Source organism: Falco rusticolus, chromosome 12 (assembly GCF_015220075.1).
Source record: "Falco rusticolus isolate bFalRus1 chromosome 12, bFalRus1.pri, whole genome shotgun sequence".
Classification (NCBI taxonomy): Eukaryota; Metazoa; Chordata; class Aves; order Falconiformes; family Falconidae; genus Falco; species Falco rusticolus.
In genome coordinates this window covers 3,293,796-3,321,090 of record NC_051198.1, presented here as the reverse complement: position 1 = coordinate 3,321,090, position 27,295 = coordinate 3,293,796, and the positions used below count along the sequence as shown (strand labels likewise).

Here is a 27,295-nt window from a genome sequence, read left to right as displayed (position 1 = left end):
GTAAAATGATTAACAACAGAAAACAGAGCTAGGATAGACCAAGCCTGTTCTGGTAAGGGATCTTTAAAGCAGCAAGCTTAACATTTTTATTTCCTTTTTGAAAACTGCATTATCTTTTTATCTCACTTTACTTTGATAAAAAAAAAAAAAATCTGTAGTGGGATTACTTCATGGCAAAGAAAGGGTGGGTGAGACTCATCTTCATTCTTGCACCAACAGTCAGGAAAGGTGTAAGGGTAGGTAAGATGTGAAGAAGCTCTTATTATGTCAGGTGTACTACAGAGGATACTGTCCCACTTCACTTGCCATCAGTTTGCTTTACCTATACCAGCTATAGGACAGAGGAAATATGTTTACCTGCTTTGCAAAACACTTTAATGTACAATATTTAAGATGCATGACAGCTAAGTGATATTTAGATGCTACTGGACTGACCCTAATCCCCTATTAAGTCTGAATTTTCTCATTGACTCCATTTAGAAGAGAGTCAGGTTTATGCTCTTTCACATGTAGAGGGGGACTTTAATTAAGGTTTTCTATGCCTGTTCTTGAGATAATATTGATGAGATGCAAAAATCTGATTATTTTTTTCCTCCAAGATTTGACATGTAAGAGTATCGTCCCTAAGTCTTCCACACTCTTCTCTTAAAGGAGAAAAAAGCCAAATCAAATCTTCAGTCCATATTCTGAAATGCTTTGTCTGGGTTTTCATGTATTGCTTCCTGTATCATGGAAGTAATATCAAATTGAAAGTATTTCTGTTCAGCAACTTCAGCAACTCTAAATTAAGAGAATCTGTAGTTTATTGGCTTTCAATGCTTGAGCAGGTTAAGAATGTGTAAGCAAGAAAGATTTCATTTAGAAAGAGAAGTGAAATGTCCATGATACCAACAGAGACATTAAGAGAGATTAGGCCATCTTCATAAACTACTTTTCAGCTACTAGATTATCAAAAATAATGAATGCCACTAATTAAAGGAAACAATTTTGAAATAAAGAACATTCATTTTTAACTCAATAATAGCTCATGGATATAAAATTGTATGATAACAAGTAAAATAATTTTTAAACTGTTGTACAGAAAGAGGCATGGACCAACACTTGCTTTCGAGCAGATGGCCATTAGGTCACACTCTACACATAGTATAACTGTCATGAATTTGGAAAAAAGATTCCATTAAACAGATATTCAAAACTGAGCTTACAGAGTACTTAGAGTTTTCCGTGACCTACAGTGTGGTTGCCACCTCAAGGAATATCAGCAACAATTCTCAGAAAACGGTGAGAACTGTACATAATTTGAGATGAATTATGCACCCAAGCAAGTACTCAAGAACCATTTTAAATGTTTTAAGGGGAAATTATGATCCTGTAGGCAAGTAAGGAAACAATATCAGAAGTGTTTAGAAAAAATAAAAGTGATTTGAGGGATACTTTCTTTCTGTGAATGGAGATATGTCTCTCCAACTTTCATTGCCAGTTTTCAAAGCCCACGATTAAAATCTGATTGATTCCTATAACTTTAAATATGTGGAGTTTTTTCAAATTTAATTTTGAACTCTCATTTCCTTTATTTTAAAGGATGTCAACAACTGAATGAGAAGGCACAAGAAACAAAGACACTTTAAATTTTGCTGGTATCAGTTACTCTCAAATTCAGCAGGTTGTGTCACAGTACTGTACTGAGCCCAGCAGAATCACAAGCCTTCAGCTGGTCAGAAAATGCACTGGATGTTTTCTACAGTTGCTTCAAAAGAGATCTCAGAAGCATAACCTACTACTGGAAGTTTAGCCAAAGCATCTACAGAGAAAATTTAGCTCTGCACACTTTGTTTTAAGTCCATGAAGTAGTCATTCAACTGAAGTGGTCTCTGCAGAGGTGCTTCAGAAGTGCTCTGCAGCAGAGAAGTGATCCATAGCATGTCTGCCTTCTGAAAAACTGGATTCTGGGTTTTTCCCCCAAAAAAAGGCATCTGTCAATAAAGAGACAGGCTTGCCATTGATGTAAAGTGGCAGAGAGAGGTTGGTGTCAGTAAAACTGTGGTGATCTGTCCCTGCTGAGAACTCCAAATGTACTGAAACTTCATTCAATCCGTCTCTTAACAACATTCACCTTGAGCCGATAGCTTCATTTCAGGGGGAAAAAGAGTCACATGCAGGTAAAAAGTTGAATATTCGGAGTCATGATGAGAGATATTAATCACTTTACAGTGTGGATGACAAAATGCCAGAAAAAATACAAAATACGTATTTAAAATAAAGCCAGAAACTACTATTTTAAAAATCCTTATAGACAGAACACAGAGACTAACCTAGAATTTCTAAAGCATTGGTAAATATGAACCAATTACTTATTATTTCATTAAAGTGGAGATGGAAAGGACCAATTCCTAACTCTCAGTGTTTGCCTCCTGGGGTCCTAGATAGCTTTTCCTGTCAAATTAAAAGGGAAAAAAAGATAAATAAGCATGAGAAATTAAGATTGTCTAGGTATATGAAGAAGAAAGGAAAAGAAACAAGGAAATAATGTTCCACAATTATTACCAGAGCTAAGAGAAACAAAATTACTTGATCATAAATTCAGTATAATCTGGTTTTCTTTATGAGTTTCCATTTTATTAATGAAAGGAAGGTAACACCTTAGTGTACCCGGATGAATTAAAATGCCTATTTGTAGAAGCAATCCTCCATAGGGGTCTTTAATAGAATCTGTGAACAATTCTGGAGTCAGATAATTTAGCTGTGAAAAGGCGATATTAATAGCTCACCTCTCTCAGTACACAGACCAGTCTGGACAAAAGTAGAAAGAAGGGAATATTGGCATGAAAGACTGTGTGGCTTATTTGCATTATCATAACTTCCATGCAGCCAAGAAGCTTCACACACAAGCAGCTCTTTTTAAAAAGGGGAGAAAGTCGACAAGCATAGAATCTGTAAATTGTCTGTCTGCCTTGTTTATCAAATTCAACATACACATAGGGCAAGCTTTGAACAGAAGTGAGCTTGGAACACGAGAGTATTGAATACCTGAAAAGACTGGCTTCTATTTATTTAAAAACCCCAGCAAGTCTGCTTTAGAGCAAACTTCTCCCAGCCAGTATTAGCACTGAGGGGCACATCCTCAGCCGATGTAAACAATCCTATTTGCAACACCAAACTCAGCTGAGCTGAGGATCTGTCCCCAAGGCTCTTAGCGTTAGCTCTATTCAGCTTAAGTCTAACAGCCTCTGGTCAGACTTTGGGGGACTTCTTTTTTGTTGTTTTGTTCTATGCCTGATATGTGGTCTGCTCCTGTGGTTTGCGAGAAGTTGGAATACAATACTCTCTCCAAGTCTGCAGTACAAAAAAGGGGGATAGTATTTCACAGATACTTTTAAAAAAAATCTCATTATTCTATTAAAAAAAAAAGCAATAAAAAGGAAAAATCTCATCTTAAATATAATTGTTCAAACACCACAAGTTAACTCCTCAGCAGGATTAAATACACCTGAAAAAAACATCCAGGTATTTTACATGCTTAAAGTTCCTGTAAGTTTTCACAGTCTTTGTCCTAGAAAATGTATGTACATCACAAATGTAACTTATTATAATGATCTATCATACTCAGAAAGACAATTACTTCAATACTGCAAAACATTTATTTACTTCCTAATTTTAAGAGGATTTTCTCATCAATTTTTTAACCTATGTGGAGACTACATAAAATATCTTCTCTCACTTATTTTGAACAAATCCAACAAAGATACTGCTCATGAAAATTTCAATCAGATCTTACTAACTGCAGTTAAATTCCATACATGGCAGACAGTCCCTGTGAACAGAAATCAGAAAAGAAAAAGAAGATGAAACGGTTCAGCCTACCTACAGGTACCTGCTACTGCCCTTACTGTGAAAGTAGGATGATTTCAGACTTCGGAAAATCAGGGGGTTTGTTATTTGGGGTAGAAAATGGTACCGGCATTCTCTTTTCAGAGAACAGGGTTTGCAAGAGGCAGAAATTGTCTTTTTATCAGCCCCTGGGAATCTTCATGTTTCATAAAGACCAAAATGCTGATTGGTGTTGAACCATGAGAAGAACCACAAAACCACGTGTTTACTAACGAACTGTAAGAAGAGCTGCTTGGAAAGTTTCAACAGAACCTATAGAAAATTGACTTTTTCAACTCACATTGGTTTTGATGATGAACTGGTTTTATGAGCAAGATTGGAAGAAATACTATCAAAACCATAAATATTCTAGCCTGCCAATTTTCCTGTTCTATATAATAGTAGTTCTGGTTCATCCCTATCCTCCCTCCTCATCTTTTCCAGACACCGAGTTCTCCAATAAGATTTAAACTGCCCCTCTCTACCTAGAAAAGCAGGGGTGGGGTGGGGGGATGAGAGAGAAGAAGAGGCAGAGGCAGAGCAAAAGTGCAAGAGCATACTCCCAACTACCCGAGACGGCAATATAACACATGACCAAAGGGAGCCTACATGAGACCACCAGTACATTATCTGCAACTCCACGTTGCCCTCATGGCAATGTAATGAATTACATAAACAGAAACATTTTTATCTCCTCATGAAATACTTAACATATTCTCTTAAAAAAGAATATGCTTACAACCTGCTAAAAGAAATTCCAAACCTCATTTTCTTACTCCGTCTATTCACGACTTAATCTACAGGATGCTGCCCTAACCAAATATCCAAACAATTATTCCACTAGCGTGAGAATGGTATGGATGACCGCAGAAATTTGATTTCAAATCAGTTATCACTACGAACAAGCCCTCAAAACTTGTGAGTGATGTTTAATGTATACTTCTGGAATTTCTTATTTCACAAATGTTATTCAACTTCAACACAGAAATAAAAAAATACAAAAAAAAAATAAATTCTACCATTCTCAGTAACAGTTTAGTAGAAATGATAACAATGAAATTTGGCAGATTATAACAAATGTAATTTTCTTCTATGGGAAAGGTGAAGGTGATAAGTAAGGTTTAATCCACACAGAAATTACTTTCAGGAAAATCTGTTACTACAGAGTTTGAACACACACATTGCAATGCAACCAGTGAATAAACCCTGTGAGTCTATCCCCCTTCTGAATTCCAACATGCAGGCTATAGGGAGCTACTATCAAGTTGCAATATGACGGATCCATTTTCATGAAGACAGGTAAGCAATAAGTCTATGCCTTTTTCTTTCTTTCTTCTTTATTTTAATATCTATTCACTCTTGTTATTGGGCTATTATATTTTGCTGTTGCAATTTAAACCTTTTATCAGAAATAAATCTTTCAGTTCTATTATCTTGTAACAATTCTGTAGGGACATGCATTTCAAAAAGCTGAAAGATAAAAATGAGAATGAAAAAAGCCTTTTTTTGCAGGCCGCTATTAAAGTTTTCATTGCTAAATTACAACTATAATATAGTATCTTTAATAATAATTCATTACCATTCCATAATAAGCAAGAAATAAGTTATGCTATATTAATCAACAATTCTGTTTTGCTAACTTATTAAAATCATTCATTTGAAATTGTGTATTATTTTAGTGCCATCTCGTAGCTGATTTATAGTGACTTAAAGTTTATTGATAGTTTCTCATTTGCCTGAGACCTCATGAAATTTGCAAATCCTGTTGATTCTTCCTTAAATCTACTTTTAGTCAATATATGGTCACTAACCTACTGGTGAGAAACACTCGAAATTATTGAAGTGGTCAATGGCTTTGGATTTTTTGAAGGTAATATTCCAAGAGAAGAAGATAGGGAAGAAATAGAATGAATGAAACCAGTAGTGAAATCTGGAGGAAACCTGCAGATTTTCAGAAACATGAGGAATCTGTTTCTCCCTGAGCCAGCATCAATGATTCATTAGCCACTTGCTAAACTCAATAATCAGTTCATGAATTGCTGAGTTCAACCATTATGAAAACAATATACAGAATCAGTAAATAATGGCCTCTGATGAATCTGCTGTACCGTATTCCTTTTGAAGAATAACAATAGAAAGATCCAGAATAAAAGTAGAAAAAGGAAGCAAATGAACCCAATAAATCATATGGAAGCCTAACTTTGTACTGCATATATAAATTTACTCTGTGCATCCAACTTCTTTTTAACCTCTACACACCTGGTTTTCTAAAACTGAGTTCATTTTCAAAACCTAAATTTCAGATTCTGTTGTAACATGTCAACTCTCAGAATGAAAAGTAGTAGGTAAAGGGGCAAAGGGGGACGGGACATGACTGGGTTCGGTTTGGTTTTCAGGTTTTCTTGACGTGTTCTGAAGTCAGAAAATTCTATGTCGAGCAACAATGGTAAAAGTATTTTTCACATGCAGCGATACGCTCTCACTGTTGTGTCTCAGAAGAAATTCCTTGGGGCTCAAGATCCGTGCGTGTAATACATAGAAAATTAAGCCTCAGTTGACTCCATTGAAAAAACCAAACCCCACCTCTAAGAATATCTAAGCATTGTTTTGAAACGATGATTAACAAGATCATTTTTAGAGTTCTAATATTAGTTACACACATTTATGCCAAAGCTAAATTTGATATAGTCAGGGATTTCTTTAAAATGCTGGACTGGAAGATAATGAGTTTCACAAATTTCTCCAGCACTCAGGAGAATGCAGGATCTTCACAGAATCTCAGAACCAATGCATCTTTCTTTCTCTGAATTGAAACCCTTCCTGCCTCTGTTTTTTAAGTTTAAACATGGAGGTTTGCTTCTGTGAATGGGGTTCCAAAGGAAATAAAAATCCCCTTCAGTCTCGTCCAGCGTGTATTTTGAAAAATTTTGCTTCCCTAAGGTCTTAACAAAAGGAAATTCTACTTGTGGGAAGAGATGATTAATCCGAGACGCGACGCTCCAATGTACTGTATGTTGTAATGATGAAAAGGATGCTCAACAGGTCTAAGCCTTTCGAAGGGAGGGTCTTACTCATCTTTGCCTAGGTGTGGTTCATGAAGCATCTTTAGCTCTTGACATAGCAGAGGGCACCTCAGAATAATACAGCCTCTCTCCAGGGAACAAAATGAATTTCCAAGCCTTTTCTTTATCAGGTTAACATTTGACAAGCTTGCTTTAATGCTCTCATTCTCCCCAAGTATCTCAGATGAGTAGGACAGAAAAAGTTCGCAGCAGAGAAAGACAGAAGGAAAAGAAATTCAAGATTTTCAAAACAGCGTGCCAAAAAGCACACTTTCTCTCCTTGCCACAGGCATCAGGTAATGAGTACAACTGGATGTACTGTGGATTATTCTAGAAGCTTGGGCCAAAGAAAATGAGGGTTGCTCAGCTTTTATACACAAAGACATACACAAAATCTTGCGAAATCTTATCGCTTAGGTGTATGGGCTGAAAACTGAGTAATGCTTAAATCCTAGTGCTCCACAGAGCCAACAGAAGTCTGTAAGTCCACCTTGAGCAATGCAATTAATTTTCCTACTATTGAATTATTATTTACATGATATCACAAATGTACACACTCTGCACAACCCTTTAAAGGAAACTAAAGGTGTAGCCCCTGTCCAGAAGAACTGCCATTCTAAGTTCATCCTAACATCGATACAAATAATGGAACACACTTTTGCTCTCTAAAATGGCAGTCAAAGCAAATTGGGCATTCTGAGCTGGGCTCTGGCAGCCTTTTGTATTGCTTTCATTAGAGTGTCAGACTCTAAAAAAATAATGTGACAAAGGAAGGGTGGCTGGTGAGCTGGCAATCATACAACGTCTAAAGATCTGAGCTCTTCTGTAATGATCATATGTGATTTACAGAATCAAAGGGTCAAATTTTGCCCTCAATTACGCACCTATTGCTAGGTGGTACACCACCACATGGCACGTGAATTAAAGAGATTATTATATTTCTAAAAAAAACAGAAGAATGGTCTGCGGCCTTCAAAGTAACAAATTCAGTGTTGATCCTATATTAAATAATAACATATAAACGTAGGAAAATACCAATGCATCTTCAGTGGATTTTTTTTTAATAGATATAGCTGGAGCAATAGAACTGCTGCAGTCTCTGTTTCTAGTCTAATAATCTGTGTTTCTAATATGTTTCCAGTCTAATATTCTGCACAGGAATATGCTAGACAAGCCACACTTTGGAAAAGAAAAAATTGGCATTGTTTCATTCTGCTAGAACACCGAAGCATTGGCTAAGTTTGCCAGTAGTTCCCTATCCCTGTCACATCTAACAGCCTTGCCCCTCCGATGTTATTGTGGTACAAGATTTTCTGCAAAAGCTTATTTCTGTTGCCTCTCAGCTAATGCCTACACCTTCTAAAAAGAGGATTAATTTATTCCTTAGGAAAATCTATCAGACACACAATTTATTTAATTCTGTGTGAAGTCCCCATACCCTCAGGAATCAGAAACACTATGGATTTCAGTTGCTGGTTTCTGCTTTTTTTGTATGGTCACCATCCTATAATCCCAAACTTGATGAACTTGTTGAGTTTCTCCACTGACTTCAGTGGGATTTCATTCAGGTACCCTGACAGGTGCTACAAGGAGTGGTGGAACTGAAAGTCAGCAAAATTGAAAGCTCAGCTGGCTGGAGGCATTTCTGTTATCCTTTTTGTGTAAACACATGACCAAGAAGAGAAAATTACTGTTGATAAAACAGCTTCTCATCCACGCTTTGTGCAATAGCTAGTACAGTGTCTTTTAGGAAAACACATCCAATCATTTTCTCCAAAAACACATGTACATGCATACACATATATATAAAACTTAAAAAGAAAAGGCTGTCGTATCCAAAATTTATATAGAAACAAATTTCCTTTAATGATTATTTCACTACAGGCTTTTGATTTTCCTCTGCACCTATCTGCAATTGATTCTGACCCATAAAGGCCAGTCTCCTGCAACAACTGGCAGAGAATGCTGGCATTAGGGGAAACACTGCATAAACAGAAGTAAACTCTAATTGACAGATACACAGATTTTCATCTTAATTGCATGCTTTTAGGACTTCAAAGTGTGTTTCAAAATTATCAATGTATTATAGCATTTGTTTTGAAATGCAATTAATATTTATTGTATGATTTTTTTCTGCTTTCCAAAAGAATCATAACTGTGCAATTATTTGTAAATAAATGTGATGAGTTTTTTACTTTAAGCTAGAAATAATTTCTGACTTCCCATTCAGACAAAACACATGTATGTAAAGTTAGAGACAGTTGCAAAAACAATCTAATAAACAAACGGAATTGAAAAGAGGAGGAAACAATGGACAGGGAAATTAAATAACGTGTAGGACTACTAAAGAACAGCTCCATTGATTTGGACGTGCCAGGGAAACATCCTTGCCCCAACCACTCTATGTCTCTTTCATCTAAGTGGAATAAACTACACCGTGATTTATGTTGTAAAGCACAGTGTTTCCATGTCATTTTAAAAGAACAGAATATTCTGAATCTTCCCTTTCTTAGTTAATACACATGCACACACTCACACAAAACATATGTTAATAACTTCAGACCACAAATTTAATTTATCTCAGCTTTCCACCTGACATCATTTCTTGTCATGTGGCGCATACCCATCCGTAAACAAAATGGGGATTCATTACCATAGCAACAGAGAGTGTGACTTTGATCAGCTTCAATGATTATTTGTAGGCACACACGTTTACAGATATCAAAATCCTAAGTGAAGGCTGATTACCCTTTTTTTAAAAAATGAAAGCAGTTAAGTTGGTTTATATGTATGAGAAAGAATGCATGCTAAAGACACAAAAAAAATACCTCTGAATGGAAAACGAAGCTACTGGCCATTAGCCCGGTGTCACTTCCACTTACTTGTGAATATATATATTCCTAATATGAATAATTTGATGTATGTGTCCTGTGACCAATAAAGTATTTTCTTTTTGTTCCCTGGCAGATGCGATACTTAAGGCTGCGCATGCAGGTGTTTTGGGGGGTGGCTCATGTGGGATGAGAAAAGGTGGTAGCCTGTAGCGTGACAGAAAAAGAGGGAAAAAAAATCTGAACAATGTGTTGAAAGAGACTACAGTCAGAGCTGCGCAGGACCAGCTGTTTTTTTCTAATTAGAATAACAAAAATAGCACATGCTAAAATGTTGGTTTTTTTTTCTCATAAGCAATGAATGCTTTAGGAACTATAAGGAAAGAGCTCTAAAACCTATTTAAATGAAGGAATGTTTCAGGAGCCATATGGAGAAGAAAAAGAAAAGGCGAAAGTAGAGAAATGTTTTATTTTTAGCTAAATCTGAAGCATCTCAATTCTTCATCCAATGTAACATAGAAATTATCTTACTTTTAAACTTCCAAAAATGTCAGTGCTGATGTTGCCTATTGTATCATAGCTTAAACAAGATAATTTAAAATACTTAGTGCATTTCAGTGATGCATTCTTCCAGGCACTGTAAATTCCATTATATGCCCTGAACATGCATTGAGATATATTACTTACGATGTATCTGTGTTCCAGTAATGTATGATAGCTGCACATAATGAAGTATGTGACAAACACTCAAAACACACGCTGTATCATCAGTCTTTCCTCCCTCTTCTTTTCTTTTTTTCTCCCCGCCCCCCACCCCCCCTTTCCTGAAGCACTGATGATTCAAAACTTTGAATACAGGAATAACATTTGTAACAGCTACGGCATTCTGGACATCTGCACTGTTAGAGTACTTTAGAATAAAGTCACATGGCCATAGGGAAATTTCACAGAATTAAAATCGCAGTGACTTGCCAAGGTGTATAACTAGTTTGTTTTCAGCTGTTCTTCTCATGAATAATTACCAAGCAGGCATATCCTAAAGCTAGCACAAGCTGTCATTTCACCAGAAATATTCAATATTTAAAACAGAATTTAGAATTTAGAATTTCATAAATGAAAATAATTACAGCACAGGCAAAATAGCACAGTTCAGGTGCTGTCATGTACTTCTTGCCTTTCTATAAGGCTTCCCAGAATCAACACGTTAGAGTCACATTAAATTATTTCTACAACGTAAAGAAAATTATGCAAATGCAAGGGGAATTGCAAGTTCCTCCCCCCCCCCTCCCCGAACTAATAGTCTGCTAGCATTTTACTGACTATACCTTTATCAAGCACAGAAAGAGAAAACACTGTACAATCCCAAGACTTCCATCTGTTTCAGTCCATTTTGATAAATATGCTACACCTATTCTTTTCCACTGCCGAATGTGTGTGAGAGCCAACAGCAGTGCAAAGCTGGACAGGATTAGGGGCAGGAATAAGATGAAGGTGCAACAGATGGGATGCACTTTACCTTGAAGCCTTCGTTAGACCCTTCACTACCCATGTATGTCCCTAACAAGAAACAGAGACCTGTGTTGCATCCATGGAAGAGCACAGAAGTCTTTGGGGAATGACTACTCAGCCATCAGCATCCCACCTCTCTTGCACGCCCACAGCACAGGCAGAAGTGGCTGTGGCCAGCGAAGAGCCAGCTACAAGGGACTGGAGTCTTGCTGCCCCAACAACAACTGTATCTACTTCAAGATCAGTTGCAACTTCTCTGTTATGCCAGCAAATAGCAGGTCAGGTCCCTAGGTCTTCTGTTCTTGCATCCCAGAGGGGATAAAAAAAGGGTGATTGTGAGAGCCAAGAGAAAATAGTGCTTTCCTTTCACACAAGGCTTAATATTGGCACATTATTATAATATTATGAAAATCTTTACTGGAGCTTGAATAATGCCCTGAAATAGATATTGTGCTGGTTAATAAATTACATTTTCAAATGAGAGAGATTTTATCAACAAAACACCTCATGATTAATTTCTAATGTGAAGCTTATGGCCCTAACTTAAAACATTTGATTTTGCATTTGTGTTCAAAGGTTGAGCACTTATAAAAACTTTACTAAGAAACTCACTGATAGTTTTTTTCTCCATATTGGGGAAAAAAAAAATCACTAACCTGTTAATCCAGTATAACTTCATAACCTCAATTACAGCTCTTGAGATGAAGGTGATTAAAAATAAGTATTTTCCCCCACTTTCAAAGAGCCGGTCATACCTTCCAAAGAAATTATGTTTAAAATTTTTCAATGATACATTAATGGCAATAATTAAAATTGGTCAGAAACATTCCATAAGACGTTTCCTATTTTCCAACAAGTTCTAGCTAAAAATACTTGGAGTTTTAACATTTCGAGTAGTACCACTGTAGTAAATAGGATTATTTCTATAGGAAGTAAGAGCAGATAACATAAGACTGTATGTGCTACGAGGAAAAGCTAGTAAAAAAAGGTAGGGTATTGAAATTAGGAGCTCACAGATCCCAAACCTAGGTATGGACCACGAGGCCAAGCTTCTGCTTTAATGAGTTTCTTAAAAAATTAATAATTTATATTAGTCAGCATTTTACTGAACTTGGCCCACTGCTAATATCTGTTGCACACCATTTTCTAATACCTTTGATTAATTTACTGTTGCTGCTTGTGATCCATCTAAACACATTCACAAATGACAAAATGAATCAATAAAGTAAGGGTGCCAGAGTGTAACACGCAAAGCTGCAACTCAGTTTCTCATATTTTTCTGGATACATTCAGGTCTCAAGAATTAAGATTCAATTCTTTGGCTGATTATGCCCAAGATCAATTCAGCATTGCAAATGACCATGCTTATACATTCAGCATTCATTTTGTTAATATTCTCTAGATATTAATAATTTTTTTTCTAACTAGTAGCCAATTAATAATCAGAAACTACATTATTCACAAAAAGTTTTTAAAACATGAACAGAAAACCCAAAGGAAATCAAAGCGCAAACAAAACTACATACAATTTGGGCTATTTAATCCTACTGTTTACCAGAATGTGTGTTTAATTCTAATCACAAAAAAAAATTATTCCAGACTAATAGTACAGTAAGGCTTCTCAAGTGACTGAATAGGTTTCCTTGTACTATTTATCAAGCACGTTTTGGGTTAGTCTAAAAACACTGCAGCTGTAAACTGGGGTAGGCAAAGTCCACAGCAGCCACCCACCGTCGGGGCTGTTCAGATTCTCAGGCCTGGTGGTAAAGGTAAAATTACAAATAACATTATTTCTGCATTTGGTATCATTATGACTCCTGCGTTGAAATCACTTGGTGGTTTGCTTGTTTGTTATTATTTTCTGGTAACTAAATAAATTGTTGCTGTGAAAAACACTGTACCTTACTGTGATCCTAAAATCTGGAGAAAAATAAGAAAAGTTCTCCCAAATCCCTCTTGTCAATCCCAACTTTCCAATGGTTCTCCTTTTTTCCTGCAATACTTCTCCAAACTGCATTTGTGGCTTATACTTTCCATCCTGCCTTCCTCTCACGGGGAGCTGGAGCTCCACCTTCTACTCTTCCATTTGAAATTCATTTTAATAACTTTTGTCTTTTCCAACAAGTAAAATTTTTGCCATTGTCTTTTGGGGAACAAGAAGAGGTTTTCAGTAAGCTAAGCTGTATAGGTTTTTGTCTCATTTTAATCAGGATGTTGGCTGCACAATACAATACTGATTGTGTAATCAGAAAGCAAGAAGAAACAGAACACAAATAAATTACTATGGAAAAATTGTCCTCATAATGGGGTCATGAAGCATAGAGATATACATTTATAATATTATGTCAAATTACATTATGCAAGGAAATAAATTATGTTAAGAGAAAGTATGTTTTAATTACAAGTACAATACTTCTTCAAATTGGGGGAAAATTGCTAAACCCTTCTTTACTATTAGTAGTAGTAGCAGTAAAATTTAGCATTAATATACAAGTGCCTGCACAGGGTAGACATTCCCTGCTGTTAAGGAGCATATGTGTGTGCACGCATGCACACAAATTTTAGGACTACAGGATTTTCCAATTATTATTTTTTCTGCATTTTTTTCCTGACTACCAATGTGTAAAATAAAGGGACCTAAACATGTTGTAAGACAACAGTAGTTTGTTGTCATGTATATGACAACACTTATACTGTGGTCTCACTAATTGTGTTGCAGACACAGTAGATTATTTAAACCACAGAAACTAGAATACAGAATTAAAAGGTTTGGGGTCTTTTTCTTATTTTTTTTTCTTTTTTTTTAATCTAAACAAACATTTAAAGAACAGCATCGTGGAGAGAGAGGATGCTGTTAGGATACACAATCACCTTATAATTGCAAATAAGGTTTGAATAGGTGCAAAGGCAAACACAAACTTTTTATAATCCATTATAAAGAATGGCATAATATAACAGGTATTAGACATGCCTGTCTGTTAGATAAATTTAGAAATGTTATCAGTCTTTTAAAAACCTTTATTTCTCCATAAATAAGTTTTGGCTACAAATAAAACAATAGTCAGTCTAAGTGCCGAGCACAAAATAAAGATAACATTTTACTCTGCTATCCCATCCTATACATACAGTATTAACCAGAAAGTGGTAACTACAAAAAGAAGTCTCAGCTATAAGAGCCACTACCCAGGCTAAAGGCGTGTCCCTCCTCCCAGCTCCAGTTTTCTGGGATAACAACAAGTAGCTTTGGAAACACAGGAATCAGAAACTTTGAAAATATTCAGCTCTTGCTTCAACAGTCCTTTAAATACCCTGGGTACAACAGTACATTTGTAAGGAGGAGGAAAACGCATGGGAAAGGGGAAGTTTGGTCATGTAATTGTCTAACTAAAGTATAATTTCACTTATTAAACTCTCCCTTAAAAAAAAAAAATTACAAAAATCATTGCCAGATTTCAGATGTACCCTATTCACCCAGAGGTTTTCAGGATACACTAAAATCTTTCTTACCACAAGGTGGCATCTTCTTATTTTTATATAAAACATTCGAATATTTACATAATTTGAATAATTTTCTACACCTGAATGTCTCTAATTTTTTTTTATGACAGCCATTTGACATCTGTGCAGATACCTAGCAATGATGTTAAGACTTCACCTCACAAATGCTCATGGAAGTATCTGCTGCTGCTTTTCATACACCTTTTTACAGACGTTACATACATACTGAATCCCTTCACTGAAGGATGTGCTGACAAGACTTCCAGGAACACACATAGCCTCCATTCAAATTCTGGGGCAACCCAAATTAAGAATTTACAACACATGTTAAAAATACTGAGCTTTTTCCCAAAACTCCCATGGAAAGGGTACGTCACCGGAGTAATCTGACTAGTTTCTCAGCATGCAAGTATTTTAAAATATAAGAGGAATCCACTAAAGCCAGGAAACTTTACACTCCATATTCTGTACAAATAACTCAAACCAATTCTACAAACACAGAAAAATGCATAAAAAGCATCAGCAGGTGTTTTTTTTTAAATCAGCCCAGATCACTACTAATATAACCCATATGAGAAGTAAAAAGGGAAAAGTTAAAAGCCTCTCTAAGAACTTTCATTTTGCACAGTTATTAGTCTCATTTCAAAGATGAAGATTTTCATCTAATCAGAAGAGCATAATATCTACTGACCATGTTCCACTTAAAGCAAGTGGAAATTACTACATAAGCGGGAAATCAGAGGACTGAGTTCCCATGACAGAAATCTATTCACCCCATTATTCCATTGCTTTAAAAGCAAAATAGAAAAAGGTGATTTTTTTTTTTTACTTTTATTTTTAAATGCAACTTCATTAGATATGATCCTAGGTCTACTGATTCAACTGCAAAGCTCCTATTGACCTGAAAAGGCTATGGACTTAGGCTCCTGCCTCATAATTGAGAAAAGTTTAACTAGCACGGTACACCACAAACCGAGGGAAATTTTATGCCAAAACTTTTTCAGGAAGAAATTCAAATGCTTCTGAAATATTTCAGAAATTCTTCTCTCCTTCTTCAAACTGGTCCTAACTATGAAATTTCATCTCACATAGTAATCTGTTTCTAGGTTAAGGGGCTTTTCTTTATCTTTTCAAAGAAAATTGGTTTGGTTTCTTAATTTGAAACAATTTACTTAAGAATTTACCTCAAAGAAATTTTTATTTTAAATTTTTGATTCTGAAATTAATGGGTTTTGAGTCAAAGGGAAGAATTTTCTCCTTTACATACAATGGTTTCAGATCTAGGTGCAGTAATTCTGAATATTGTACCATTCTAGAAAAGTATCAGAATATTTCTAAACTTGATTCTTCCACACCCCTCTAAACAAAATATTGGATACATATTTTTGATTTCCATATAGTTTCTTTCCAACAAGAAGCAAAAATGCCATATAGCTTTTTATAAACACTTGGTGCTCTCAATTCCTCTGTGTCCCAACTGAGAGACCAATACAGGGAGGTGGATGTATAGATCCTGATCTGCTTGGCTATAAATGAGTAACTTTGCCTGAGAGCCAAATTAGAAGCAGAGAGACAAAAATGTAATCATCTACAAACACAAATGAAGCAATAGGTCTAGCCATTATATTTACTCTGAATTATTTGCAGCTGCAAAAACATAATATATTTCACACACGAAATTCTGGTTTTGGCCCCAGACAAAAATCAGTTCCTTTCTCTTAATGTGCTGCTCTGGTAGAGCTTTCAGAAACCATGTATTATGGCAGAAAGCTAACTGAATTAACGTCTAGCAGACCACTGCAAATAAATTTATTTCAAAAATCATTCAGTGAAGCTACATCACTTTAAAAAGACAGGTATGATTACTGCTTCTAATGTTACCTGAGAACTGAAAACAAATAAAAAACCACTCTTGAATGCACTAGTAACATGATCCTTGTACTAATACACTACAAACAACACAGCTCTACAAGTGCAAAGCAATGTGTCGCACTGGTAGAAAACTTCTGTGTGAATGTCAATGAACTACCTCGTAAAAATTACTTAGGTTAGATTTAATGGCAGGTATTTAAAAATAAAGAAAACGGCCCCAAAACAATCTTCTGCTGTAGTTCCTTTTTTGTGTGCTGTTTGTTTTCAATTATTAGGTATCTCACCGAAGTGGTAATCGATTTCTATACAAGCCCCTGTTTTTTTAAGCAGTAAGACATTCCCTTAGAGCCAAATGCAGCATTTTGTAAAATTACTTCTAAACTAAGCCATTTAGAGTCAAAACCATTGAGAAGACAGGGGTTAACTTGTACAGAAAATGCACGAACAAGCCCACCTTTGCTCGTACCAGTGGAGATGCTCTAATTTAGTAGCTGAAGCTCTGGCCTAACACAGGAAACGTCAACACGAAGTCCAATTTCCCTTTACTGAACATGACCTTACTATTAACTTTCTTACTCATAAAATGTCTATATTTGTGTGCAGCATATTTAAACTAAACACACTGCCAAAGTATTTGAAGCATGGGATGTGACATCCTTGGGGACAGTACCTAGCTCATGGTACACTTCCATCACTTCTGTGCTATTAACTAATGCTTGGTAACAACATTACTAACAACAAAATAACTTAAGGGCAAAATCCTCTGAGGTGGAAAGCAGGATTACTGCTGACTTTATTGTGGGGGTGAATCTTGACCTCAGTCAAACCCACAGGATTATACCAGCTGGCCTTCCAGAGAAACAATGTGATAATTCAAGTAAGTATTAAACTCCTCTTCTATATTTCACTCTTCACCCTAGATAAACTAATGTGTTTCAATAACTTCTGCTTAGAAACTGGTGGATACCTTGCACAACACACATATACCACAAACACAACAGAAAATACCTTTTGATCCCCACATATAACTCACCTTCACTGTTCCACGTCTGAGGTTCTTCCCTAAGCAGCACAACCGCAACTCAAGTTGTACCTGGTCCAGTAGCATCTCTGCAGTACCTGTTACCATGACATCTCTTCCATATTATCTTAAGCTCTCTTTCTTTATATTAGAATATAACAATCTATATTAAATGCCTCAATGCTATTAACAGTTACCATGTCTCAAATGCAAGATAGTGCTATTATTCCACGTTACAAAGCAGCGCTGCAGGAATTCAAAATCCCAGTATGGGTTACTGTTAGTAGATGACTCTTCCATGGCAGCTATTTCAAGTTACCTCTCCATGAATTGCAAGAGAGGTATCAATAATTTTCAGCTAAATCAGTAAGTTTTCCCTAGGAACCCCAGGTTTTCCACATGTTAGTATAAGAAAATGAAAAGCAGATCTTCTGTTTGGGTACCTTATGGGTTACTTTATTATTCTAATTAATAAATGGAGCAGACAGCCTACATCTCTTTATAGTTTACTCCACATTTCCTTTAATTTATCAATGCAAAATTATTTAGCAGAGAGTCATTAATCGAATTTTTTCTGAGAGAGAAGCATTATTAGACATGTTAAATCTCAACAATGTGGCTTCAAAACAGCTGTAGCCATGGATTTTTTAAGCTTTAATTGAACATCTGTGCACTTTAATTAATTTGAACAAAATGCGAAGGAAAAAAAAAAGCAACAGTAGGTACTATGAATTTAACGAACTAATTTTAGTTTTCCAAACTCCCTCAAATAATGACTCATCTACGTACACATCAGATTGCAAACAGCAGTTTTAAGTAGCATGAAGCTCATTATACATCTCCAAATACAATGCAATTTGATTTCATAAGACAGACACGATGTATGAAGACCAATATTTGCACAGATATTCTAGTGTTCTGTTCCTCTCCTCAGTCAAGGCCAGCTTTACCAGAGGTTATTTATTATATGGCTACGCTGCATAAGGGAAGGCTGATGTACCCAGAGAACACTTGCAGCAGTCAAATAAGCTGCATAAAGTATTCAAGAGAAGCAATGAAGAAAGGATCGCCTTTAGTCCTGTGCCCATCAGGAGATGAAACACCCAGTTCAAGGCTGCAGGAAGGCCTCCAGCCTGGACCAGAAATTAATTAGAACGCAATTCCTAGCTACAGTATCTCAGTCAGCCTCTTGAACGCTGAACAATAATTGCTCTTTTAAAATTTAAGAGAAGATAGCGATGTTTCTTTTTCCCAAAAACATCAGTGCCAAAGACGCTCCACAAAGACATTCTCCTCAGTGGGAAGGCATTTGCTCTCATCTTGAGCACCCTTGAACCAGCTTTCACAGCAGGGATGAGAAACACCCTGCACACCCTGCGTGGAGGAAGGCTTTGAGCATGGGGCCAGCACACAGAAAGCCTGCCTCACAGCCCCGCCGCAGGCACTTCTGAAAAGACTGAGCTCTGTTGATGCAGATGCCCTATACTAGATCTCCAGTATAGATGCCCTGTACTAGACCAGGACTCCAGGCACAGGGTACCAAGCACACAGGTATATATTGCAGGTATGCACTGTATGTACATGAATCAAACACTTTGGTTCTGTCTTTCAGACATTACTCTGCTCAACACGTTCCGTTAACCGCTTCGTGACAGTCTTTGTTAAAGACATAGTTTCTAAGAATCAATGACTTTAATCTAGCACCTCTGAGTCATGGCTTTGGAAGTCCCTGCCTCTCTTATTTGCAGAGGTAGTAACTGCTGCTCTCTGAACCACCACCATGTGAAAAAAGGTCTAATTCTTCAGAATTTTATTCACTGAAATGTCTACGTTCAAGCTGGCTATAATCTCAGAGCTAACAACCCACCAAAATACACAGGGACAGTTACCACAATGGAGGTCATATGCTGTACAACACAAAACCTCAACCTTTTATCTATACAGTCAGAAGCACCATAGCTATGAGCCACAAGTGATATGGTGCAAGGCGCTCTTGTCCTGATACAACTACCGTCCACAGTTGGGATCATACCATTTAAATCTATCCTGAGAAAAAAAAAACAGGATCATTTTCTGACCCAGTGACGTGAACTGAGTGAAGATGAGGGTTCCCAGTCTTTTCAGGTCTCCTTTAACAGCTCATTGTCCAAGGGATGATACTCACTAAACAGCTTAAAAAATTAAGCTGTGAAAAACCTTAGGCGTGGAACATAGAATAAAGGTGTAAGTAACATGTAGGAAGCAAGTAACTTATTCCACAGTGCCCTTATTTACACATTTTTTCCCCCACAACAGTGTATCACTGTTCATACTTCACTAAAGCATTATTGTTTGTTACTCTGTAAAACATTCCAGCTACTACTTCAAATTAAAGAAAAACAGCTGCCAAGAAAAAACAAATCGTAGGATGGATTCAAGGATGAAATACCATAATTCAAAAGCTCTCTTATTGAATCAGATAATCAGACCTACTAGAGAGTATTTTGAAATACTTCTTACAGTCTTAGGACTATTAATGTCATGTTCAAATCACTCTGAGGCTGTTTTGGTTTTTTGTTGTTGTTGTTTTGCCATTCATGGGGATACAATGACTCATTGGCACATTTCCAGCGCAACATGCATTTGAATAATACATGGCATGCCCTTTAGCTAGCATCATAATGCCAGATTTAAAACAAGGTAAGAAGTTTCTCCATATACACTCCAGTGTTCAGCTACTCATAATCTATAGCGTTAACAATTTATCATCGAACCCAGAGACTTGCTGCTAACTTATCAAAGTGGCCACTGGATGCATATGATCCAGTCTGAGCATCTGGCTCTTCACTGTTCCTGACATTAGCACAGACAACAGAATCAGTGGACTATTGAATGCAATTACAGTAAGCGAGACAGACAATAAAGATTGATAGCGCCTTCTCTTTTTATCACATACAAAACTAGTGGGGGTTAAAGCTTTGCCTTGAGCTGCCTTCATTTAACAATGATTGAAAATATGCAATTGTGATGGTAAAACACTGCAGCCTGTACCACTTCATTTACTGGACACATTATCAAATTAAATGAAAAGTGAACTGCCAAAAGCAACAGTTATTATATATTAATGATGAATATTTACTTAGCATTGTTCACAAATCATACAGAGAACAGAATCCTTCTTGTTATCTTCTTTGCAGGCTACAGATGAGTAGTTTAACATTTCTATGTTTACGTTAAATCTTCTGTCTACAAATCTCTAAATACAGACATGTGCGATTGGTTTTGTGACTATCCATGTGGTTACAAATGTGTAATTAATAAAATGCTCCAGTAGTAAATGAATCCTAATTGCTGCAGGGATTCTTTACCTCAAATCACAGTTGGTATTCTTAAAAGTACTTAACTAACCAAAGAAAGTAAAGAAAATGGGTATTTCATATCCAGTAGGCTTTACATCATGGGTCACATAGCGTGCAACAACTTTTAACAAATGGAAAATCCAGAAGAAGCCAACACAGCGGCTTTACTGTAACACAACTTTTGTACAAGATTTCAGACTGGTTATTGGTCTTTGGTTCCTGCATACCAGGTGAGCTAAAAATATGTGGTACCTTGAAACTACACAGATAAGAAAGCAGAGTTGTGCAAGTGATTGATTTGTTTTGCTTAAAACTTTAACCCCTTCTTTCACAGAAGCCATGCTAACAACAACGTTCTTTCCCCAAATTACAGCCAAATCATCCTCCAGTGTGTGGCAGTGACCTAACTACTGAATGGCAGAGCTGATAACTTTTTTGTGGTTGTGGCCCAGTTTGTATTATTTTAATAGCTAAGATAAGGAACTTCTTTATCTGAGTGTCATGTAAGAATACCATAGAGAAATTAAATTAAGGGAAAATGGTCTTTTCTACAAGCTCAAACTTAAACAAAACAATAGCTACACTGTCAGCATGGTAAAAAAAACCCAAACAACTGTTGTCAATTTTAGATCAACTGCAATAAAGTAGTAGTTGGACAACATGTGGTCCCAGTACTGCCTGGTTTGGGGTTACGTATACAGCGAATGCAAACATATGGTCCTTGTCAAGCAACAATATCCATGCAGGCATATTTTTGCCTATGTGAGAAGCTCTGCTTGCTTCAGAAAAGCTCTTGATGCAGACACTAGTCTCCGTGCAAGTGGCATGCTGAGGTATCTGAAACTAAATGACTGAACTGAGAAGTTTAAATAAAAATAGACATTTGCTTTTTTCCCCTCTGAACAGCCCTGGGTAGGAAAATAAAGCCATTCACAGAACACTCACTAATCCACATGAACTGTATCCTCCAAACTTTCCTTCTTTTTTTAAGCAAACTGATTATATTCCAGGAATTTGATTTCTACAAATCATTGATGTAAAGGCACTGAAGACTAAACAATGCAAAAGAAGAAAATAGAGGGGAAAAAGTTTGGCTTTCTGGCTGTATGCTAGCATATAAACCATAAAAGTGAAAAACACACAAATATGCCACAATGGAAAACTATGTGCTGATCCCACGCACTAAATTGAAAAAGCAACATCCTGTATGGTACTGTTTAACAATAGTGCAAAAATAACTGTAGGAAACTCTGGCTAAGATGGCCCACAGAACGTTTCAGAAGGGATGATGCATCAATAGACAAACTACAAGTAGAACAAATTAATTATCTTAAGTCTACTGAAAGCAGGAAACCAAGGACACTTCAAATTACAATTATTATCACTCTCCCCCCCTTTTTAAGCAGAAACCAGCTAAATTTAACAAATATTTTTCATGAAACACCACCATTTTATTATGTTCACATTTACTTGCTGGAAATATCAAGAGAAACATTAAGTAGATGCATTTTTTTTTTTCCATCTAAGCCACATTTTCCACTTGAATTTCCATACAAAGAAACAATAATCTGTTCCACAAAGCAACAGAACTATTGAAGCTTGGTTTTCTAAGATCATTTTTCACCCATCCATGCCACCTCATTACATTTATCGTGTATGGGACAGCAACAAATGCTGTGGTTTGTCCTGAGCTTTTTACACATTGACTGGTCAGCAGGCTAGCAGAGGAGAAAGGTACCAAATGAGTCCTGTCCATCTTTTCCTCAGTGAGATAATTATGAGATATCTGTCCCATATCCAGACACCAGCAATTATACAACACATAAAACATAATTACTCTGAAACTTTGATGTCCCTTGCAAACAGGTTTAAAAACGCTAGTCACTGCAGGGAGAAGATGTACAGACCAACAGGGTGAACCTCATGTCTTTCCAAAGCTAGACTAGATGTGAAGTGCCATCAGGAAAGGAGTAAACTGAATGCTTTCAGAGGTGGCTAGAACAATCCCTTTGAATTTTATTTCAGAAATGAGGGGGAAATTACAGTGAACTGACAGTCACAGGAAAAAAAAAAAAAAAACACAAACCACCAAACTAAACAAAAGAAAAAGTTAAAAATCCTATCCTTGATATGACTCAAGCCTGTGATGAATCAACAGCTCTGCTCAGCACTTGGGGGAAGGTACAGTACCAACCCCGCACCACGAATGTATAGCACACAGATTCATTTTCAGAGATAAGCAATTGCATCACAGTTACAGGAATGAATAATTCTAGATATAGATAAAGTGAATATAGATTCTGACTTTCACAAACTTCAGTTTGCATTTCCATACTTCTCCACCATACTTCAGTGATGTTATTGCCCTGCTGCATCATATTTCAACAGGAGAGCAATAATCTAGTCAGACATAGACCAGAGTGACTGGAGTGGAGATACTCGTTGTTTTAAGATCTTCTCTGGAGAGCAGAGGTATCAAGCTTACTTTTTATCTCTCATTTTGCCATTCCTATTGTGTCAAGGCCAAAAAACCCACCACCAAATCCGAGAATGAAGTCTCACTTGGTTTCCCGAAATACTGCCAAGAGAAACACCAATTCCCAAAGCCACCCTTCTGCCCTTAGCGTATGCTCTTTTCCCCAGAAAAGGAGGGTACATTATAGCCAAAATGTAAGACTGGAACAACACGCTGCCACCACACACTTCCCCACATCAGAGCTTAGTAAAACCAGCAAGATATATGTGAATTTTAGTACCTCTATCAATAAAGAAATTTGCTCACTAATTTTAAAATATTGCCATATGACAGATAGAATATGTCACAGAGCCAAAATACTAACTGAAAAATGGAACAAGAAAACATTCCAGTACATATTCCAGACCATTCTTGATCTTAAACCTACTGATCCAAGCACAAAAAGGGGGAACCCGATGCTCTTGAGCCCCTTTCTGAACTCTGACACAGACCTTTGCTGTGGCATTGGACAAGAAACCAAACACCTTGCCTGCATCTGCAAGGCTGCATAAACAATTGTGTAATTTATTCATTCTTTAAAATATCACACAGGTAATAATCCTTTATCCACAAATATCTCAAGTTTGGGGAAAAGAGCTTGTTTCAGCCAGTTTGTCAGAGGCATGAAATAGGCAATATCATGCAAGATGAGAAATCTGAAAATAATATTTAGTGCGGAATGGGAAAACTGCTGTTATATAACATAAAAAGCCCAATGTAGTCATGCTTTAATATTTTCCAAAAGCTAAATCATGTTATTCTGAGAATACCTTTAGCATCATAGCCTCTTGGTCAAAGACTGATTTAGTTTCTTGTGGTGTATAAGAAGAAAAATGGCCTCAGTATGGGACATGCAAAATAAAAACTTGTTAAATTCTGTAACAGATTTTTCTCATCACCTGCTTTATTTGAAAACACTTTCTTTAAAAACAGTTAAGTCTGTGACACACACTTTTGTAATCTGAAGTCTGAAACCTGCTAACGCTTTCAGAGCCATTGCCTGTTAAGTATTAGTTCTTTTTACTTCAGAGGGACAATCAACATGCACAAAGCTTAACATGTGTCCAGTTATTTTGCAGGGTCACAGCCCACATGAAACAACTTCTAGAGAAAAGGACACAGGTAAGGTTTGGGTTGTCCTGCCAGTATCTCTCTGAGACCAAAACCAACAGTAGCTCATCACTTCATGGCTATTTAGAGGGTGACTCTACTGCAACAAAATCCAGTGGAGGACATCTGTTACCCTCACACCTCATCAAGGGACTTTTTTATTTGCTTGTTTCTGCTATGACTGTCAGGTGCCCACTGATCTAAGTCATGGTCAGACATGTCATTTTGCAAGCATGACAAAGCATATTCAAAAGTTAGTTACAGCTGCACTGGGCTTTTTCATGAGAGGCAAAAACGTAAATGTTCTGTTTCATGATGGTACTGATTCACATCATGTCCTCAGTGAAGGTCCAGAGCAGAGAGATGCAAAAATGTCTCTTAAGGTACTTTACTGAGAAGAGCATGGTTTTATAGACACCCTCCAAAACCCATTGGGGAAGACTGAAAATGCCCAGAGATCAGAATTTTTCTCTGGAGATCCCTATCCCTTTACTGACTGCAGAGGAAGTCCAGCACAACTTATCTCCTGTCTTAGGCACCTTGAACAAGGACCTAAAGCCAAGACGATGGGTCAAGATCCTGCAGAGGACTTAGCAAATAGGAACAGGTCTTTGGCAGCCTTCCCACATGAGCTGAAGTACTTGGGCTGTCTATGTCTCAATTTCTTGTGTGTGAAAAAAGGATAACGTTACTGCCCCAACTCACAAGGGCACAATAAACACATTAATGATTATTATGCCCTCTGAAAATATGTTAATGAAGGTTGTAAGTATAAGCACCATCATTAGAAATGTTTCTATGCATTTATTTTCACTTACCAGCTCTCTCTGCTTTGCAGAGCTCCCTTAGACGCAAGCTTGCAGCAGAACTTGGAATGACCCTCAACCCAAGCCCACTAGAAACTTTAGAGCATTTGTGAGAAAGGGCTCAGCTGATGCACCTTCATAGCAACACAGATGTGATTCTGCTTGGCGGGAGCAATCCCCACTTGGCTGACATCCGCAGAGGATGATGACAGATGCTTCTGGTTTTATTTCTTTAATTATGTTTCACATGCACTGTAATTTCTTAGAGTCTCCTCAGCTGCTAAATTCCATTACCACCTCCATTCCCTGACGGTTCCCCTTGGCACAACAAATATAACTGCAAAAGAGGACACAAGGGACATCAACCCCAGTGTGCAAAAGGCTTCTGTAATGACCGCGTAGCATACCCTGCTCAGCTTCAGCAGATGAGTGTACCAAGCAGAGCCTGCTCTCCAGCCCCAGAAAACAATTCCGTAAAAGCCTTACAACCGTGCCATTTTCCACCTCACTTTTCCTGCGCCATTTCACATAAGGGAGAATGCTGTACCACAGTGACATCGCTTTTCCTCATGCGGCATTTAAAAGCAAAAAGATTACAATTAAAATCCTTTAAAAGAATATTACTAGTTAACTCTGAAACAGAGCAGGGAGCTAAAAATGGATTCCCCACCCCAAGAACCCCTTCTCTGATTTCACCTTAAGGCTGAAAAATCACAGCATTTGATATAGCGTGCATAAAGAGATTCAAGTTGTAGAGTACATTCACCAGAGAGTGAGAAAGACAAGGGAAAACGCAAATATTGGACTAGTCCTTACTCTGGACTACAAGATCAGGCACATATAACTCCAGTGAAAAATAACTGGTTTACAGCTAAAAGCACAAACAGAAGAAACCTTGACTGAGGGCAAAACAATAACATGAACATTACCTTAGAAATTCACAGCCTAGTCATTCATTCGAAAGATCGCTTCAAAGCAGCTGGTTCAGACTCTGGAAATTAAAATAATAATAAAAATATAATTAAGATAAATACATTTATTATTATAATAATTCTGGAAGATCTTATAGTAAGTGTTAATAAAAAACCAATCTTCCCCTTCATGTAGCCCCATGCCTGCTCAAGAAAACACGACAGATCTGCAGTAAGGACACATGGGCATTAGGAGAACCCTAACTAGTTTAGCAGATACATTAGCAGAGGTGCATGGTTAGTTTACCAACAGATAATTGCTTCTCCCCCCTTCTCTAAATATGATAAAAAATAAATTATTTAAAAATAAAAGACATTTAGAATAATAGCCCTGCAAATGCATAGTATTTATTTCCTTTTTCATCATCCATAGTTTATGGCATTGTTTGGGTTTTGATGCCCTTTTTTTATTTTTTTCCTCCTGCAGTTTACTTAGTATTAGGCTTGCACTGATCTCATCAATAAGAAATGAATTTTGGTAACTTTCAAACCCACTATATTATTTTTCCTTTTATTTGTAGTGAGTTTTTCTTCTCTCAGTGGTATTACTGCAATAAGTCAGTCATTATTTCTTTATGTTTTCCCTCCTTTCTTTAGTATTTCATTTCCCTTTACAGCACATCTCGTGATCACAAAGAAAACAGAGACACTTATTTCTTTTAACAGTTGAAATTGCTGCAAGTGATTTAACTGTCATTTAATCTGATTCCTCTCTTCTGTCTGTGGAGAAATATGTTTAATGTACTGGAAATTATGTTAATAAGGAAAAGCATTATCTCATTTAATGAAATAAATATACAAATATTTCAAAATAAAATAAAGAGGCAATCTTCACTGAGGAAAAAATGTCTCTTATGGTTTGCATAAAATAAACAAATGAGAAAAATTAATGAAT

General features: G+C 36.7%; 1 long non-coding RNA gene across 1 annotated transcript in view; it reads right to left on the bottom strand.

Annotated features, from left to right (window-relative positions):
- Nucleotides 1-26,423, bottom strand: part of LOC119156157 — a 321,003-nt gene extending 294,580 nt beyond the window's left edge. Inside the window, exon 1 of the long non-coding RNA XR_005106986.1 lies at nt 26,359-26,423. This is a non-coding gene — a long non-coding RNA (uncharacterized LOC119156157). The remainder of the gene's footprint in view (nt 1-26,358) is intronic.
- Between the last annotated feature and the right edge of the window lie 872 nt (nt 26,424-27,295).